This window comes from Macaca thibetana, chromosome 2, assembly GCF_024542745.1.
Source record: "Macaca thibetana thibetana isolate TM-01 chromosome 2, ASM2454274v1, whole genome shotgun sequence".
Classification (NCBI taxonomy): Eukaryota; Metazoa; Chordata; class Mammalia; order Primates; family Cercopithecidae; genus Macaca; species Macaca thibetana.
In genome coordinates this window covers 169,886,502-169,908,239 of record NC_065579.1, presented here as the reverse complement: position 1 = coordinate 169,908,239, position 21,738 = coordinate 169,886,502, and the positions used below count along the sequence as shown (strand labels likewise).

At 35.5% G+C, this 21,738-nt stretch overlaps 1 pseudogene; it reads left to right on the top strand.

The window, feature by feature from the left end:
* Positions 1-20,768, top strand: part of LOC126949024 (ezrin-like) — a 31,712-nt pseudogene extending 10,944 nt beyond the window's left edge.
* Positions 20,769-21,738: the final 970 nt, after the last annotated feature.

The following is a 21,738-nucleotide window of genomic DNA, read 5'->3' as shown; positions in this document are numbered from 1 at the left end:
AAAATAATATACAAAAATTCAGAAAGAATTGATGTATGTTTACCATTGCAAAATATGAAATTAATATATGGCTTTTTCTTTTTTTATTTCTGATTAAATTATAGCTGAATTTTTATATTCCACACAAATAGATAAAAATAATAAGTGAAAAGGGAATTTGCTGATAGTATTAACACCTTATCTGAAGATTTAACTCTTGCTGCTGGTTCTTCATCTTTTCATGTAGGTACATTATTTACCACGTAACATTGTAGTTCCTCCCACAGTTTCAGAGGACACTGTTCTCTATCTGGTTTTAGGTTTAGCCAAGTGAATTGATTTGCCAAATGGGGTGGGTGTGACATAAGGAGAACCTTAAGATGTGCTTGTGCAATGGGATTTTTCTTTTGTGTTTTTAACATAACCATGAGAAGAGATTTCCTCTTCTATCAGTTGCATCTTCAGCTTGGACCTAAGAATAATTTCTTGTGGCACATAGCCTAAAGAGTCTGAAGAAAAAAAAAAAAAAAAAACCCAGAAAATCTGAATAGAACTACAAGGAATAAAGATATTGGATACATAATTAAATACCTATAAAAAAATAAAATGCCAAGGCTAGATGGTTTCACTGGAAAATTCCACCAAATATTTAAAGAAAGATTAATATCTATTAATCTCAAATTCTTCCAAGAAGTAGAAGAGAAGGGAATACTAGTTAACTTATCCTATGAGGCTGGTATTACAAGGACATCAGAATAAGACACCTGCTTTCACCACTTTTACTTAACATAATACTAGCAGTGCTGCCTAAAATATGACAAGAAAAAAAAAAAAAAAACAGCATCCAAACACAAAAGGAAAAAGGAATGGTATTTTCTAGATAACATGAGTCTATATATAGACCATATTAAAGAATCCAGACATACCCAAAAACTGTGGGAGGTAACAAGTGAAGTATCAAAGTTGCAAGATACAAGATCAATACTCAAAAAATTATTTGCTTTACCATAAATTACCAATCAATGATCAGAAAAGAAAATTAAGAAAATAATTATATTTATAATAGCATCACAAATGATAAAATACTGGGGACTAATTTAATCAAGATGGTACAAGACCCTACACTAAAAACCACAAATCATTGCTGAAATTAAAGTAAATCTAAACAAATAAAAATATGTTCCATATCCATTGGCTGCATGACAGCATTTTCAAGATGGCAATGTTCCCTAAAGCAGTCTATACATTCAAAGCAAAAATTTTTACATATCTGCACAAAAATGCAAAATTTCTGCAAAAATTTATCTTTTTAAAACAGAAACAGAAATCCTAATATTTTCATAAAATTAAAAGGGCCCAGAATAGCCAAAATAATACTGAAAATAACAAAGTTAGAGAATTCACATTTCTCAATTTTAAAATTTACTACAAATCTACCTTAATCAAAACAGTGTGCTATTGGCATAAGGCTAGACATAAGAATCAATGAAATAAATTGACTATTGAGAAATCAATACATACATCTATAGTAAATTTACTTTTGTCAAGGGTTCTGAGACCACAAAATAGGGAAAAGATATATCTTCAACAAATTATGTTATGATAACTGATATTCACTTGCCAAACAAAAAAATTACCCTATACCATATAGAAAAACATAACTAAAAATTGATAAAAAATCTAGATATTTACTAAAACTATGAAACTCTTAGAAATGTAAATATGATTACATTTTAAGGACCTTGGATTTGTTAAGAGATTCTTAGATATGACACCAAATGTACAATAAACAGTATATTAAAATAAATAAATACACTACACTTTATCAAAATTAAAATTATTTTTACATCAAAGGATACTATCAAGAGAATGAAAAGACAATCCACTGAATGAGAGAAAATATTTACAAATTGTTTCTCTGCTGAGAATCTAAGAATTCTTACAACTCAACAACTACTAAATAAACAATCCAATTTAAAAATTGATAAAGGACTTAAACACAATATTTTTTAAAAAGAAAGATATATTAATGGCACGCAAGCACAAGGAACAATGCTAAATACGATTAGCCATTTAGGAAATGCAATTTAAAACCACAATGAGATGCAACTTACCCAGGTTGTTAAAAGGAAAAGTTTTTGAAGAATGGTGCTACTCTAGTGAGCACACAAATAAAACAAAAGTAAAACAATCTTAATGCTGACGTGGAGGAAATCTTAGTGGTCTGGATAAAAGATCAAACCAGCCACAATATTCTCTTAAGATAAAGCTTAATTTAGAGCAAACTCTTAACTCTCTTCAATTCTATGAAGCCTGAGAGAGGTAATAAAGTGGCAGAAGAGAAGTTTGCAGCTAGCAGGTGTGGTTCATCAGGTTTTAGGAAAGAAGCTGTCTCCATAATATAAAAATGCAAGGTGAAGCAGCAACTGCAGATGTAGAAACTGCAGCAAGTTATCCAGAATACCTAGCTAAGGATTTGATAAAGGCGGTTACATTAAACAATAGGTTCCTAATGTAGACAACACAACCTTAAATTAGAGAAAGACGTTAAGAACTTTTCACAGCTAGAAAGAAAAAGTCAATACCTGGCTTCAAAGTTTCGTAAGAGACTGCCTTTCTCATTAGGGGTTAATGCAGCTCGTAACTTTAACTTGAAGTCAATGCTCATTTACCATTTTGAAAGTCCCAAGGCTCTTAAAAATAATGCTGAGTCAACTGTGCCTGTGCACCCTGCGCCCACTCCACCCACTCCACCCACCACCCCCACCACACCCATCACACGGCCATTGTCATCAGAGCACTGGCATGCACAAAGCCAGCCATCTGATCCCTTTCAGTGCCCTGCCCCTGCACCAGGGTTGCTGGCATGAAATTACACATGGAAAACAATGAATCCTCTCGCAGTGCTGAGGAGCCACTGTTGCAAGCCCAGCATGAACAAGACAGAGGGTGCATGCAGCCCTGGGCCTATCAGCACCCTGCTCTTGTGCTAACACTGCCACCAGTGCAAATGCATACACAGTCACCAGTGGGCCCCACCCCAAGCCACACTGCTACCACTGCTGCTGCAATGCCCACACAGAGGCTTAGAACCCTGGAACCTGATAGCTTCCTGCCCTAGCTGGTAAGCAGGCAGCCTGCCATGCTGCTGCTGCTGCTGCTGCTGCTGGAATTTATGAATGAGGATGGATCTCACTGTCACTGCCCCTTGAAGTACTTTGACTGGCACCTCCCATCAGAGTGTTGTGAACAGCAGTCTGAGAGCACCTGGACTCCTCCAGGGCAGCAAGTTCAAGGATCAGAGGTCAAAGTCGGGAACCAATAACAGTCCCCCAGATTAGAGTACACAGCTCAGGAGTACTGAGCTGAACCTTGGCCCCCTAAAATGTTAGAGTAATAAGACCAGCTGATTGAACCTACTTTATACACAATCAAACCCCAAGGTCATCTAATAGGATAAAAGCAAAAAATAAAACTCATCCAAAGGACAGCAGCAGCATGGATCAAAAGAATATCAGTCCAGAAAGATGAGAAAGAACCAGCACAAGAACTCTGACAACTCAAAAAGCCAGAGTGTGTTTTTTTTATCCAAATGACCACATGAGTTGTCCAGCAAGAGTTCTTAACACAGTTGAGATGACTAAAATCACAGAAACAGAATTCAGAAAGTGGATAGGAATGAGGATTATCAAGATTCAAGAGAATGATGAAACCCAATCTAAAGAAGCTAAGAGTCACAGTAAATGATACAGGAGCTGACAGACAAAATAGCCAGTATAGAAAAGTACATAACCAACCTGATAGAACTGAAAAACACTCTATAAGAATTTCATAGTGCAATAACAAGTATTAACAGAAAAATAGATGAAGTTCAGGGAAGAATCTCAGAGCTTGAGCTTGCTTTCTTAAATAAGACAGTTGACCAAAAAAAAAAAAAAAAAGAACAGAAAGGAACAAACAAAACCTCCAGGAAATATGGGATTATATAAAGAGGCCAAATTTATGACTTATTGGCCTCCATGAAGGAGATGGTAAGAATGGAACCAACTTGAAAATTATATATCAGAATATCATCCAGGAGAATTTTCCCAACCTAGCTGGAGAGGCCAACAATCAAATTCAGAAAATGCAGAGAACTCCCACAAAATACTTCACAAGAAGATTATCCCTAAGACACATAATTTTCAGATTCTCCAAGGTGAAAATGAAAGAAAACATGCTAAAGGCAGCTAGAGAGAAAGGACAGGTCACCTACAAAGGGAAGCCTATCAGACTAACAGCAGACTTCTCAGCAGAAACCCTACAAGCAAGAAGAGATTGGGGGCCTATATTCAACATTCTTTACAAAAACAAATTCCAACCCAGAATTTTATATCTGGCCAACCTAAGCTTCACAAGCAAAGGAGAAGTGCGATCCTTCTCAGACAAGCAAATGCTGAGGGAATGTGTCACCACCAGACTTGCCTTACAAGAGATCCTGAAGGAAGCACTGAATATGAAAAGAAAAGATTATTACTAGTCACTACAAAAGCACTCTTAAGTACACAGACCAGTGACACTATAAAGCAACCACACAAACAAGTCTGCATAATAAGCATCTAACAACAAAAAGACCAGAAAAAATCCTCACATATCAATACCAACCTTGAATATAAACAGGCTAAATGCCCTAGTTAAAAGGCAGAATGTCAAGCTGAATAAAGAAGCAGGACCTAACATTATGCTATCTTCAAGACACCCATCTCACATGCAATGATACCCATAGACTAAAAATAAAGGGATGAAGAAAAATTTACCAACCAAATGCAAAACAGCAAAAAGCAGAGGTTGTAATTTTAATTTCAGACAAAACAGAGTTTTTCAATCAACAAAGATTTAAAAAGACAAAAGAAGGGGATTACAGAATAGTAAAGAGTTCAATACAAAAAGAAGACATTGCTATCCTAAATATATGCACACCCAACACTAGAGCTCCCAGGTTCATAAAACAAGTTCTTAGAGACCTTCAAAGAGACATAGACTCCCACATCAGTAGTAGGAGACTTCAACAACCCACTGACAGTATTAGACAGATGATCAATGCATAAGATTAACAAAGATATTAAGGACCTGAACTCTACATTGCACCAAATGGATCTGATAGACATCTTCAGAACTCTCCACCTAAAAGCAACAGAATATACATTCTTTTCATTTGCACATGGCATGTACTCTAAAATCAACCAAATAATTAAATATGAAACAATCCTCAGCAAATGCAAAAGAAATAAAATCATACTAACCTCTCTCTCAGATCACAGTACAGTAAAAGTAGAATTCAAGACAAAAAAAATTCTCAAAGCCATAAAATTAATTAAACAATCTGCTCCTAAATAATGTCTTTTGGGTAATAGATAATTTAATGCAGAAATCAAGAGTTTCTTTGAAACCAATGAGAATGAAGACACAATATATCAGAATCTCTGAGACACAGTTTAGGCAATGTTAAGAGGGAAATTTATAGCAGTAAATACCCATATCAAAAACTTAGAAAGATCTCAAATTAACAACTTAAGATCACAACTGAAAGAATGAGAAAAACAAGAGCAAACCAACCCCAAACCTAGCAGAATACAAGAATAACCAACATCGTCATTGACTTTAAGGAGATTGAGAAGCACAAAATCAACCAAAAGATCAATGAACCCAGGAGCTGTTTTTTGAAAAAAAAAAAAAAAAAAAAGTAGTAAGATACATACACAACTAGCTACACTAATAAAGAAGAAAGAGAGATGATCCAAACAAACGCAATCAGAAACAGCAAAAGGAATATTATCATTGTCCCCAGAGAAATACAATTAACTATCAGAGAATATTATGAACACCTCAATGCACACAAACTAGAAAATCTAAAAGAAATGGATAAATTCCTAGACACACACACCTTCCCAAGACAGAATCAGGAAGAAATTGAATCCTTGAACAGACCAACAATGAGTTCTGAAATTAAATCAGTAATGAACAGCCCATCAACCAAACAGCCCTATGTCTGATGGATTCACAACCAAATTCGCAATCAGATCAAAGAGTTGATACCATTCCCACTAAAAGTACTCCAAAACATTGAGTAGGAGGAACTCCGCCCCAACATATTTTATGAGGCCAGCAGCATCCTGTTACAAAAATCTGGCAGAGAAACAACAAGAAAAAGAAAACTTCAGGCTAATATTCTTGGTAAATATTGATGCGAAAATCCTCAAATACTAGCAAACAGAATCCAGTACCACATGAAAAAAGCTAATTCACCACAATCAAGTAGGCTTTATCCCTGGGATGCAAGATTGGTTCAACATTCACAAATCCATAAATATAATTCATCATATAAACAGAACTAGACAAAAACCACATGATTATCTCAATAGATTCAGGAAAGACTTTCAATGAAATTAAACACCCTTCATGTTAAAAACTCTCAGTAAACTAGGTATTGAAGGAACATACCTCAATATAATAAGAGTCATCTATGATGAACCCACAGCCAACATCATACTGAATAGGCAAAAGATGGAAACATTCCCGTTGAAAACCAGTGCAAGACCAGGATACCCTCTCTTCGCTTCTATTCAACATAGTATTGGAAGTTCTGTCCAGGGAAATCAGGCAAGAGAAATAAATAAAAGGAATTCAAATAGGAAGAGAGGAAGTCAAACTATCCCTGTTTGCAAATGACATGATTCCATAACTAGAAAGCCTTATAGTCTCAGCCAAAAAGCTCCTTCAGCTGATAAATGACTTCAGTAAAGTTTTAAGATACAAAATCAACGTACAAAAATTACTAGCATTCTATATGCCAACAACAGCCAAGACGAGAGCCAAAACAGGAATGCAATCTCATTCACAGTTGCCACAAAAAGAATTAATATGCCTAGGAATACCAGATAACCAGGGAGGTGAATACTATCTACAATGAGAATTACAAAACAGTGCTCAAAAAAATCAGAGATGATACAATTCAAAAGACATTATTCAGGAGAAGATTGAAATGGCCATACTGCCCAAAGCAATTTACAAATCCAATGCTATTTCTATCAAACTACCAACAACATTTTCACAAAACTAGAAAAAAAATTATCTGAGACCAAAAAAGAGCCCAAATAGCAAAGATAATCCTAAATAAAAGGAGCAAAGTGGAGGTATCACGCTACCAGACTTCAAACCATTCTCCTGCCTCAGTCTCTGGAGTATCTGGGACTACAGGCGCCCGCCACCATTTTTTTTTTTTTGTTTATTTGTTTTTGTTTTTGTTTTGTTTTGTTTTTTTGTATTTTTTGTATTTTTGCTAGAGACAAGATTTTTACTTGAGACCATGCTGGCCAGGCTGGTCTCAAACTCCTAATCTCAGGTGATCCACCCGCCTCAACCTCTCAAAATGCTGGGGTTACAGGTGTGAGCCACTGTGCCAGCCTTTTAACATTTTAAGTCAAAATGCAGCCTATTCACTGCTTAAAATTCCTTTCAGTGTTAACATTTGGATCCACATGCAGAATGATCATGTAAATCAAGGTATTTACAGAGTTCTATGACTTCACTCTATGACTAAAACTATGTTTTCTTCTCAAGTAATAATAACACACATTTATTGAAAAATTAGAAGAGATGTGAACGGTGCTGTTTTATATGCATTATTCTCATGTAATCAGCAAATCAACCCTTTGAGGAAGTTGCCTTATGATCCCCATTTATATAAGAATATCTTGAAGTGCCCATAGGCACACAGCTAGATAGAATGTAGCACCAAAAAAAAAAAAAAATCCAGGTTTTAAAATTTCATACCTATACCCTTAATTATTAAGTAATAAAGTCCCCATTTAATAACATATTTTTATGGACAAGTCACAAATGTCTGCCTCATTTTATAAGTCATGACAAAGCCTAAAGTCAGATATCTGAAATATGTAACCACACGAGATCTTTCAACAAAGGCTCCATAAATGTGTGAATATAGTCTCAATCTTCAGTTATGAAAATAACCCTTGCTCATGTTTTTGTATTCCTCTTTTTAATGGGACCCCTGTCACAAGTTTCAGGTTTATGCCAGATGGTTGTAAATGAAAAAACAAATAAAAGGGGAAATAAAATATCCTTTTGCTTTTGCTCCCTGGCCACATATATCCAATAAAAACAGTAGAGAGCAGATTAGTTTTGATAATTAATTGACTTTTACCAAAGAGTATGTTACCTTAAGAAAAAATCTGACAAAAATGTTTTATACGACAATAGGGAATGTGTGTCCTTTTAACAAAGTAAGAGAAAAGGAACTCTAAACAAAGGTAGAACTTATAATATATATTTCTAGAAATAAAGAGCTCAAATCAGTGAAGTTCTAAGTCTCTCATGGTACTGGAAGCTGGCTGGAAGTGGTGATAGTGAAAGAGAAATTTTACTGAACCATAAAAATATGTCAAATGATTGAGCTCTCTTTTCGAACCATTCTTCAGTCTTGTCAGACTACTTTCTTTTATTATATTTAAGAATTCAACAGTCAAAAAGAAGAATCTATTTCCAAAAAAGCCAGAGGAAAATGGAAGTGTCTTCATTCCTTTTGCAAATATTCTCCCTTTTTATGAGAAAAGAAAGCCATTCTGACAGAAAAAGTGAAGAATGTGCTCACTGAATCTCTTTTATTGTACAATACCATGTCTCTTCCTTTGTCTACCTTGTCATGTTTCATAGTCATTTCTTCACCTTTTATCATCAAGCTTTTTTTACCTTTTTCTAATCTTTCCCATTCTTCTTAACAGTACCTTTTCTTCATCTCCCTTCACAAAATACACCATATTTCATCTTCACACAATATATACTTTCTTTTTTCTTCACTGTGACATTAATTCCTTACTTCTAAATGGGGTAATAGGAAATTGAATCACTACCAATTTCCTTCTGGTCTAAGTGGAATAGCAAAAAATCAATAACCAGGATTAGGTCAACCAAAGGTCTTGTAGAACCCCATTAATCAGTGAAATAACATCTAGTTGTGTGTGTGTGTGTGAGTGTATGTGTGTGTGTGTGTGTGTAGATGTGGTACTTTTTCTCTGTATGTTTTCATGTATATATGCCTATGTGTGGTATAGATATGCTTGTGTATGTGTGCATATATGGTGTTTATGTGTACATGTTTCTGTGTGTGCTGTGGGTGTATGCTGGCAAAAATATCCAATGTGTAGGTAACTCATGTCAGATCTTGCAAAAAATGTTAAGTCTTAAATATATTTTAAATAGGTTTATGGTGAGTTCAGAAACTCTATTTGTCTTCATTTAAAGTCTGATGTGGAAAAAAGTCAAGAAAAATATACTTGCAAAAGTAATTCCCTAAGAAAGGAAGTAGAAGGAAGTTTATGCTGCTTGCATTTTATAATTTTAAAAGTAGTTGTACCAGTTAGATACATTAAAAATCCAAATATCTAGTGTCTTTCATTGTATACAGAAAGAGGTAACATCTGCTCACAAAGGTAAATAATTTGTTACAGAATCATTTTCTTCCAGTGTGCTCATTGTGATACCAATGAGGCTTCTACAAATCCAATCCAATTAATTCATTAATATAGTTACGGGGAAAATTTCCAGTGATAATAATGTCCTTATTGTTTTGACTTAAGTGAAGTTCCGTTGTATTTTCTGAAGGGTTATTATAATCAGGAGTCAAATACTTGCCTAGTAAATTCATCCGGTATACACAAGTAGCCATGGCTTCAGTGTAGGTCTTAAAAATATGTTTTAAATTTCATTTCTGTAGTATATTAATATGTAAGCAACAATACACTGAAAGTGCCATTTTGTGGACTAATGCTGAAAAGATGAAAATACCTATTCCAATAAATATTGCAATACAAATGAGTAAATAGTATTTTATTTGAAAACTGAAAGTAAATATCAAGCAAAATGTTGTTCTTAATACAAAATCCCTCATTAATATTTCTGGTCTCCAGTCTTATTTTCAACACACTTAGTGAACCATATGTTCCTTCTAAGAGATAGTTTGGTAAATTTGTCTTTCTCAGGAAAAGCAAGCATGAGAGGAGTAAGATGAACCGGTGATGGTGTTTTCTGTTGTTATTAGTCTTGGTAGAAATCATGAAGAGCCTAATGTAGTTGAACTAAGTAAGCCATATGGAAACAGAAAGAAGTCATATTCCTTATTGGATTCCACATAAATAAATTCTACATGTAAAAAGAACTACAATAGAATCGTAAATGATTCCCTCTGTTAAAGAAATACTGACGGAAACATTTCAGAATAATGCAAATAAGATAAAGAAGAACATATAAAACTGAAACTTAATGGTAGAATAAGTTTTATCCTATTGAAGTGACTTTTAGGTAAAACTAAATGCTAGAATTTGTTTTTGTGTTTTAAGATTTTCATCAACCATCACAAATGAGTGAAACCAACATACTCAATCAGAAAATAAATTACACTGTTCTAACAACTATTTTTCCTAGATAACTTTGTATTAAATATAAAGCTGAAACAAATGTTGATATCAAATAATCCAGAAAGGTTTAAGAAAATTATTACTTTTAAAAAATAACCTGTGTTAGAAAGTTAACAGTATTACAGATTGCAAAATAGATAGGAAAGTGAAAAAAAAAAAAATACATAGATTCCCTGTGTCTATAATTGCTGAGAAATTATCTGAATGCAACAAATTCCATAATGTTTAAATGTCAACCTTAAAGTATTGGAAAAAACTTCTATTTGTGCTGGTTATGAAAATCAGCTAAATGAAACAAAAATCTTAGAATGAATATTGTTATAGTCCTGTAAAATGATCTCCATATAGAAAAACACTATCAATCGCCAGGCGCAGTGGCTCATGCCTGTAATCCCAGCACTTTGGGAGGCCGAAGTGGGTGGATCATGGGGTCAGGAGATTGAGACCATCCGGGCTAACACGGTGAAATCCTGTCTCTACTAAAAATACAAAAAATTAGCCGGGCGTGGTGGCAGGCACCTGTAGTCCCAGCTACTCAGCTACTCGGGAGGCTGAGGCAGGAGAATGGCGTGAACTCAAGAGGCGGAGCTTGCAGTGAGCAGAGATCGCCCCACTGCACTCCAGACTGGGCAACAGAGCGAGACTCCCTCTCAAAAAAAGGAGGAGAAAAAAAAAAAAAAAAAAAAAAAAGAAAAACACTATCGATCAATGCATGATCTAGGAAATTATTTGGGTCCTATCTTCAAAATATGGAAGTCCATCTTCTCCTATTTTTCTCTTCTTTATCTTAGTGAATTTCAGCAAAATTACACTTTATAAATAGTTGTGTTGACATCCTTGAGGGCAATGAATCTGGAAAGAAACCATTAGGAGTCTTTTGAAATATTCAGTGGAGAGGAATAGTAATTCTAGAAATATTTTGAAGGTAGAATCAATATGGTTTGGTCAACAATGGAATGTGTAAAGGTAATTACAAGGAGCTTATTTCTCGTTTCACTACATTGAACAAAATTATAAAGGTATCATACATTTATTTTAAAACAAAAATAATTTTAAAAATTAGATAAGAGGTCAGGAGATCGAGACCATCCTGGCTAACATGGTGAAACCCCGTCTCTACTAAAAAATACAAAAAACTAGCCGGGCGAGGCGGCGGGCGCCTGTAGTCCCAGCTACTCGGGAGGCTGAGGCAGGAGAATGGCGTAAAACCCGGGAGGCGGAGCTTGCAGTGAGCTGAGATCCGGCCACTGCACTCCAGCCTGGGTGACAGAGCGAGACTCCGTCTCAAAAAAAAAAAAAAAAAAAAAAAAAAATTAGATAAGCCACTTATCTGTGTGTGAGGATGTGTGTGTGTGTGTGTGTATGTGTGATGAGATGTGACTCATGTTATGGGTGACATTATAATACACAGTCAATAAATTAATGTATAAGCTAATTTTTATAGTAATTAATTATACTATCCAAACAAGTTTTATATACTTGAAATTTTATTACAATGTATATATACCCTGTACATGCTTCTTTACCATTAATGTTTCTCCTATAACATTATTTAAATAGATATATATGTTGGTAAAATATTTGGATATAACATAAATTATTTAACCAATCCACTATTTTTAGAAGTGTAAATGGTTTGCAGCATTTTACTATTAGAAGCAATGCTGCAGTATACAATAATTTATGATACATTTTCAGAAATGAAATTAAAGGGTATGTTTTGTAAAACTTGATAAATATTCCTAAATGTTATAACCTGCTAAATAAATAAAATTCATATTAAAATTGTACATTTTTTCTTAGACGGCAACCCTGAAATCTGCATGTGGCAAAGTGTTCTCTCTCTGGATTCAACTCTAATTATTAATAATTTGATGTAGAGTTATATTTAAAGATTTTAAAATAATTACCTGACAAGGCAAAATTATTATCCATTGTTCTAATACTTGAATCCCTGTTTAAATTTCTCTAATCTTGTACTTAGTCACTTTTTATGTGAGCCGATATATTGGTACAAATTATATTACCTCCCAGGCACGCCACTTGAGAATGGAAAATTCTCTCACCAAATTCTTCTTTGCATTGATATTGTTCTTTGTCTAGTCCTTGTGTATTGCTCTGGGGGCAAGCAAAAAAAGTTTAGTTTATCTTCTTTTTAATATATACATATATTTAATAGGGTTTTGTTTCCACCTACTTACCACCTTCCTCCTCCTCCTCCTCCTCTTCTTCTTCTTCTTCTTCTTCTTCTTCTTCTTCTTCTTCTTCTTCTTCTTCTTCTTCTTCTTCTTCTTCTTCTTCTTCTTCTTCTTCTCCTTCCTCTTCTTCTTCTTCTTCTGTTTTTTTTTTTTTTTTTTGTCAACTTCATATGACATGATTTGAACTTCTGCCAGAGACTAGCCACTTTTTCCTTTACCCCCTGCTTATTTTTTTATTGTGGTACCTAGACCTAAAAGGAATCTCCCAGTTATCTTTTGAATAATAAAGAATAAAATTAAGCTTATCGTTGCTAATTGATTATCATGCAACATGTATTTACATTCCATTTATTGGCACGAACACCTATTAGATCAAATTAAGATTTATTTCAACTAAAATTCTTCCCTTTACCATGATATTTAAAAGCCTATATATTTCTATTTTTATTCTGTGCCTTTGTAGCTTCTCTCTATATCCCTCACGCACCATGTTTCTTTGAGGCATGAATTAAAACATCTGGCGAATAGGGATACAAAAGTGATTGTTCAATGCAGGATAGTCTAGCTTTTAAAACGTTATTTTTTGGCCACTTTATGAGATATGAAACCACCATTTTTTGTGCTATTTCCCACAATTTGGAGAAAATGCTACATATCCAAATATTATGAATAAATATTAAATTATTTAATAGCCTAACTAATCATACGACTTTTAATATAGCAACAAATAATACATGAAAATGAAAAATTTTATCTGTAAATACACCTGGACATTTTTACACTTGTAGAAAATTGTTGCTTGACTATGTTTCATACTGCCTCATTTTCATTTTCAGATTTGAAATTTTTTCAGCTTATTTATTTATTCAATAACTATTTACCTCAGTAAAACAACTTTGTGACAGCAGTTTTCCAGGTACTGAGAATAAATCTGTAAATAAAACAACTCAATATTCCTATGCACATGGAGTGTACAAACTAGTAAGGAGAAACAGGCAATAAATAAACAATTTAAATCTATAGCCTGTCATATGATGATAAAGATTATGGAAAAATTCTAGCAGGGAAGAACATTAAAGAGGGCAAAGGTCAGGGTACCATTGTTAATAGGATGCTCAAACAAGATCTCACTAACAAAGTGCCATTTGTGTGAAAATCTGAAGGAGAGATAAAATAAATGAATCATGCAGAGATTTGGCTAAAGAGCATTTGAGATTTAGAAAATGAGCCAGACAGAATCCATGAGACAGGCACATGCCTGGCAAGGAAGCCAGTATGATTTGGGAGGGAATAGGATGTGAGGTTAGAGGAAAAAGAGAGGGCCAAAGAATGAAAATTCTTGTAGGTGACTTCTTGTAAATTCCTTGGCTTTTATTCTCGCAAAGATGGGAAACTATGAGGAGTTTGAGAAGAATGAGAGTATTTGTCTTATATTTTTAAAGGATCACTCTGACAGTGTTCGCTTGAGAATAGACTCTTGTGGGCTAAGAGTAGAAGCTGACACAGTGATAAAGTCTGGTGCTTTATTTTTGCAGCTTATATATGCTGGAATTTTATCTTGCCAAGTATTGCCTTATGTTGCTACTTATTTACAGCTGCATAAAATCCTTTTCCACAATGGCATCACCTGATGTTCTGTGGTTTTCTTCTATATTACAACGGATAAAAGATATGGCCCCCTTGAGGAAAGATAAATGACAAAGGTGAATGGCAAGGTAATTACAGAAAGGTTCTCTCTATGTTTTATAAGCTTTAATTAAGTCCTACAATATCCTTCTCTAATGCACAAATACTGTGAAACCAATTTTATAGAGGGTGAAATTGAGGCAAGCTGAAAAGTAACCAATCAAAAAAGTTCCAAGACCGGAATTGTTTTTCTCTATGGAAAATATGTGCATCCTTTTTTTTTATGGATGAAAACCTTGTTTCTATCTCCATCAGTTTTTCTTACTATTTTCTTGATGCTCTGCTTTTGGCTGACAGACTTTCTTTTCCAGGAGATAATTAGGAAGTAGAGTCATGTGAGGAGCTGAACTGAGCTCTAGTGGTCATAACATGGTAGGTAAACTGTTGGAGATTAATTGCTTGCTGACACTGTCACTGCTGAGCACTCAGAATGTTTTAGCTTTACTGGTTTCATTAAATGTGCAGTAAGAAAATTGTTTGGGCTGTTGAAAAATTATTCATGTAGCTGAAGGAAGAGTAAGGATGTGAAGAAGCAAAGTTAGTGGCAAATCCCAGATATTTTAAGGTGTTTCATCGTGAGAGGCAGTTTAAATATTATAAAAGACATGTAAAGAATACTGACTATTGAATTTTTCCTGATTTTGATTCATTTTATAAAAAATATTTTGAGGAACATGTCTTTTTTGTTGAGATCTGTGTTGTGCACATGGGAGATAAGAACGTAAACTAAGGCCATAGTTCAGAGCAGAAGCAAAGAAGTCAGCCACCTTGTATTTAAATGTAGCTTCTGCCACTCAATGTTTGTAATACCTTGTAAACACTACTAGACCTCTTTGTGTCTCATCTCTTCATCTATGAAATGGTAATAATTATAACATCTTACTGAGTTTTGTAAGACAGAAATAGATAATATATATTCTTAGAATAAATATAATAAGAGCTCAATAAGTGTTATATGATTGGTATTATTGTCATATTCATATAAGGCATGTCCCTGCCTCAAGAAGTTCGTATTCTATCCTGAACTATAAAAATAAGGCCTTTCAAAGAAAATGTGACGTATGTGATAAAGCAGGTGGTTCTACAGAAGTTCAAAGTAGGAAAGGATGAGTAATCTGGTACAATGGCCAGAGAATGATGTAGTAGGCTTTAATTGTGAGCCAAGCCTTGAAAAAAATGTATTAGAACTATGGTTCCAACAGATATAGTTCAAGGAGAATGGCAGCTCAGAGAACAGAAGGAACCTGTGTAAAATTGAAAAAGCTGCAGTGAGTTTTCATATTTTATAAGAGAGAGGTAAAATACGATCCTATGTTAAGGTATGACTCGACTATGGAGAACACAAAAGGCCACATAGGTGACTTAGAACATTGGAAGCTTTTGAGGATATCTCACTTTATTTAAGAAGCGCTTACAAAATAAAATGGCGGCAGAGGCCAGGAGAGATGCCTAGTTGCAGTCTGAGTGAGCCAGTATGGGGTTGATTTAATAAAAACCTTCCAATTGTGAGCAGCCAAAACTACAATGAAGGCAGTTGGACAAAAAAAAAAAATTGTTTAAGTTTTCCTAAAAAATTACTAAAGACTATAATAACAGATTAGATATAGGGGAAGACACCGAGGAAGCCTGGGATGAGTGACAGTGGCTCCAAAATTTTAGATAAACTGGAAAATGTTGACAGAGACTCGGAAAATATCAGAAGTCACTGGAAGAAGGGGGTGAGTTGGACAGATAGGTCAGTTAAAATTTGGAAATGTTAAGATTACTATGACATTGGAGATTCAAGTGGAAATTGCCATCCATTGGACTGGAGTTCAAGAAAAGTAAGATAGATATAAAAAAATATGAAAAAGATATAGAGTTTCTATCATGTATTCAAACTAAAATAGTTTCAACATGTTTCCAGTAGATTTTTTTTATTATAACATTCAGAAAAGGATGGAAAAACCAGTTAAGTCTAATTACAACCTATGAACACAGGGGAAAAAAAATTCATTGTCACATTAAGCAAGAAGTCAAAAAATAACAAATACTTAACCGAAAGTTCTCTACTGTAAACCCACTTTTCTTCTTTCTCAACCTAACATCTATGTATAAACTAAATCAAGCAGCTGAATGGGAGGATCTTTTGAGCCCAGGAGTTCCAGGCTGCAGTGAGCTATAATCGTTATAATCATGTCACTGCACTCCAGCCTGGACAACAGACAAAGACCCATCCCTTAAAAAAAAAAAAAAAAAAAAAAAAAGTATAGAACTTTTATTTTTGATTCAGAACCAACCATTCTTTCATCTCTTAAGAACTTAAATTCTATTAAGTAGCTGGGACTGGAAGAATAAATTGCATAAATCTATTTGGAGAAGTAACATGGAAAATTACAGTGTCACAGCCATTATTTCCTTATATTTTATTGGTTGTGATCTCCACAGAGGATTTAAATAATTGAATTTGTTACTTTTTTAAAATTTTTATTTATTTATTTTGAGATGGAGCCTTGCCTTGTTGCCTAGGCTTGAATGCAATGGCGCGATCTTGGCTCACTGCAACCTCCACCTCCCGGGTTCAAGCGATTTTCCTGCCTCAGTCTCCCAGCTAGCTGGGATTACAGGTACTGGCCACCATGACCAGCTAATTTTTGTCTTTTTTGTAGCGGCGGGGTTTCACCCTGTTGGCCATGCTGGTCTCAAACTCCTGACCTCAGATGACCCACCCACCTCGGCTTCCCAAAGTGCTGGGATTACAGGCATGAGCCACCATGCCCGGCCGAATTTGTTACATTTTAAGACAGTAGTTCTGCTCTATGGGACTTTGAAGCAGAGGTGCAGGTGAATGGAGGAGATACAGTGCTTTACACTAAATGGATCCAGCCAGCTATGGTTTCCCAGCTCTTGAGCCTGCGCTTTATAGTTTCCTTTAAAACGGTTATATCTGCTCTGGGAAGGTAATGCCAATAATCAAGTTTATTAGATGTGTACATAAATAAAGTTAATAGTCCTTGAGAGGTGTCTTGAGGGCCCTTCAATGAGGAAAGGACATGAGATTTCAAGGCATGGGCTTCATAAAATCTCTTTTGGTTACTCAGATACATCCTGTAGTTTCTTTTTGTTTCAGTGTGAATTTGAGGGTACTTAGACAATTAGAGTGTTACTGTGAATACATCCCTAAATTTACTGTTTATTATCATGTAATATACCTTATTAAAATCTCCTTGCAAATTTTCAAATTATTTCTAATGCACATAGAGAATATGGCAGATTTTTAAATATTTGGGATACCAAATTGATTAAGAATATTAAATTCAATATTGAGAAATAATATGAATTAAAATATGTAAAATTTAAAGACTGTTTCAAACATGCCCTCAAGTATTAAAATTTTCCTAAATTTTATGTGAATCCCATTTTTAAAGTTGAGAATGAAGGAATTCTATTTTATGCTGATAAAAATCGATTGGAGTTCTCATACAAAGGTAGTCCCTCCCTTCACAAATTTAGTTGGGAAATTTCAAACACCATTCTGTGAGGATGCCAGGAATTATTAACTTCAAACTTTTCAGTCCCATTCCACACACATATCTTCACACAAAAAACTAAAGCACACAGTTACAGCAGATGTCACATAGCTAACAGTTGTGATCCTGGGATGTAAAATGTGACTTATATTAAAGGCTCTTTAAATATGCCCTTTGATTTTGTCATCATTTGAAATTTTTTACTGGTTAACTTTTTCCAAAGTGGCAGGTTCTTTCTATGGGTTTACTGTGAACTCTCTCCATGATTCTCCATCCACCTCTTTACTCTCTTCTCTCCTCACTCCTGTATATTTTTATTGATTACTCATATAGAGAATTTAGCTATCTCTTTGTGTTTTGATCATCCTCAATAGTACTTACAAATTTATTTCCAATTATAAAATGATTTCCTGCCTATGATGAATTCTAGCATTATGTATTAAAATAGCAATTCATATTTTTCTTTTCCCTACAAAATGTTTAAGTATAATGTCATTCACATGACTTTATTAGGAATCTGGCTAAATGTATTGCTTTACATTAGTGCAGTACAGCTCTGGACAAACTGTTTTTTCTCCTTTTAACTTCCTGGAATTTGGGGAAATATGGTTGCTCACACAATGAGTCTTGTCTTTTGTTTTCTAAATGTCCAATATGCTCAAAAAGGCACTGAAATCATTTAATGTAATATTTAAGCCCATTTATACTGACATTGCCTTAATGAATATGAAAATTGTTTGCATTTCAGCTGAATATCCTCACAGTTTTAATCTACAAATTCTAAGACCTGTATAGTATTAAAATTTTCCCATGTGATGAAGTAAGAAAAATAGCTATAAGTGGGAATTATAAAATGCAAGTATGTGATACTGTCTTGGTCCATTTGTGTTGTTGTAAATGAACACTTGAGGATGGGTAATTTATAAAGAAAATATATTTATTTGATTCACAGTCCTGCAGGCTGTAAAAGAAAAATGGCACTAACATCTGCTTCCAGTGAGGGCTTCAGACTGCTCTCACTCATGCTGGAAGGCCAAGAGGAACCAGCATGTGCAGAGATCACAAGAGAAAAGCAGAGAGATGGGGAGAAAAGTGCTAGACTCTTTTAAACAACCAGCTCTCACAGGAACTAGCTGAGCTAACATTCACTCAACACTCCACCTCCCAGAAAATATATGAATCTATTCATGAGGGATCCACTCTGATAACCCAAACACCTCCTACTAGGCCCCATTCCCAACACCAGGGATCAAATTTTCAACATGAGGCTTGTAAAGTCAAATGTCCAAACCATAGCAGATACTTACACAAATCTATAAATTACTTGTGTGAAAGAGATTTTAGATTTTTAGCTCAAAAAATGAATATATAGATTTTTTTTCAATGGATACTAGTAATTGAGTTTCTACCCTGAGATAAAAAAGGGAACAGTTTGTTATACCAGAATATTTCAAAGTAAATAGCACAGAAATATATGTGATTGTTTCTAGATGCTAAGTAGTAAGTACTTTTGATCAAGAAATGAAAAACCAAGTGGCAAAAAACACCCTACAAGGGATTATGAGAAACCAGACCAATACAAGAAATTGAGAAAAATCTGAATCTATGTTTAATATTTCATATATATGTTTTTAAATTAATGAATAATATTTCCACATTGTATGGGGTACATGAAATATTTTGTTAATTGCATAGAATGTGCAATAATCGTCAGGATATTTTGGTTATTTATCACCTCAAGTGTTTATCATTTCTGTGTTGAGAACATTTCAAGTTCTCTCTCCTAGCTCTTTTGAAACAAACAAAGCATTATTAATTTTTTTTTTTTTTTTTTTGAGACGGAGTCTCCCTGTGTCTCCCAGGCTGGAGTGCAGTGGCGTGATCTCGGCTCACTGCAAGCTCCGCCTCCCGGGTTCACGCCATTCTCCCGCCTCAGCCTCCCAAGTAGCTGGGACTACAGGCGCCCGCCACCACGCCCTGCTAGTTTTTTTTTGTATTTTTAGTAGAGACGGGGTTTCACCATGTTAGCCAGGATAGTCTCGATCTCCTGACCTCGTGATCCACCCGCCTCGGCCTCCCAAAGTGCTGGGATTACAGGCTTGAGCCACCGCGCCCGGCCAGCATTATTATTAACTATAGCCACCATACTCTGACATCAAACATTAGAACTTATGTCTTCTATTTAACTATATGTTTGTACTCATTAACCAAGGAGAAGCTGGAGAGACAAGTGGTGGATCTGATAAAGAGCCAGGCGCTGCCGGCTGCGGAGCTTGCAGAGTACACCACGAAGATCGCACTCCTGGAAGAGGCACAGAGGCGCAAGGAGCACGGCGGCGCAAGGAGGTGAAGTTGAAGAGTGGCAGCAGAGAGCCAGAGAAGCCCAGGATGACCTGGTGAAGACCAAGGAGGAGCTGCACCTGGTGATGACTGCACCCCCGCCCCCACCGCCCCTTGTATAGAAGACGGTGAGCTACCATGTCCAAGACAGCTTGCAGGACGAGGGCTCGGAGCCCACGGACTACACAGAGCGGAGCTGTCTAGCGAGGGCATCCGGGATCACCGAAACGAGGAGAAACACATCACCGAAGCGGAGAACGAGCGCGTGCAGCGGCCTCTGCTGACGCTGAGCGGCGAGCTGTCCCAGGCCCAAGATGAGAATAAGAGGACTCATAATTACATCATCCACAATGAGAACATGAGGCAAGGTCGGGACAAGTACAAGACGTTGCGGCAGATCCGGCAGGGCAACACCAGGCAGTGTATTGATCAGTTCGAGGCCATGTAATGGCCAGGCCAGGACCGAGGGCAGAGACGCTCTGGGGCGGACGCTGCCGCCCTCACCCCCAGCCTCCTCACGCTTCTGTCTTTAGTGCTCCAATTCTAGGAACCTCCTCATCAGATCTCAGTTCCTTTTAAAAGCAGTTACCCAAGAGAAACGTCCTGGTCTGAGAAGCAGTGCAGGCGCCCTGGTTTGTTTTCCCTGATTGTATCATGGTGCCAAGCAGGCCAGATTCTGGCTATTATTCTCCAATCACCTCCTGTGTTGTGCTGGGAGCAGGACTGATTGAATTAAGGAAAACGCCTGTAAAGTCTGAGTAACAAACTTCATGCTGGCCAGTGTGATACAAGATTCAATATCATTAAAGGAAACCATGTCGTGGCTTACACCTGTGCCATACTTTTTCTGTATTTGAAATAAACTCAAATTGATTTTTTTTGTTTTTAATTTATATGAAGGATCCATCTTTGTATATTTACGTGCTTTTAGGGGTAAAACTTTTGGAAATTGAGTCTGACGCACTCTTGAACACACACAATGATTCTTTCCTCCTGTCACTGCACGCAGCTGACAGAGATCGCAGTGGTCACCAGCGTAAGCGGCGTAGGACACTCGGATAAATTTGAAAAAAAAAAAAAAAAAAAAAAATATATATATATATATATAGTTTTTGCTTAACAGTTAGAAGAATACATTGTTGGACTTATACACCTAATTAATGAACAGCTATATAGTATTTATATACAAGTGATAATACAGATTTGTAAAACATTAATTTTAAACAGGAAAAGTTTTGCTCTGTATATTTTGTTACCTTCACAAAATAAAAGAATTACATGTTAAAAACCAAAAAAAGGAAAAGATGTCAAAATGACAGAAGTTTTTACCTATCTATAACAAACTTGAACGTAAACAATTTAAATTTCACAATTAAAAATTATTGACTGGCTGAATGGATTAAGGAAAAAAAAAAAAACAAGACCCAATTACATGCTGCCCACAGAACTTCTTTCCACCTGTGAAGACACACATCGACTAAAAGTGGAGAAAAAAAAAAAATCCACAAAAACAGAAATGAAAAGCATCTGAGAATAGCTATACTTAGATATAAC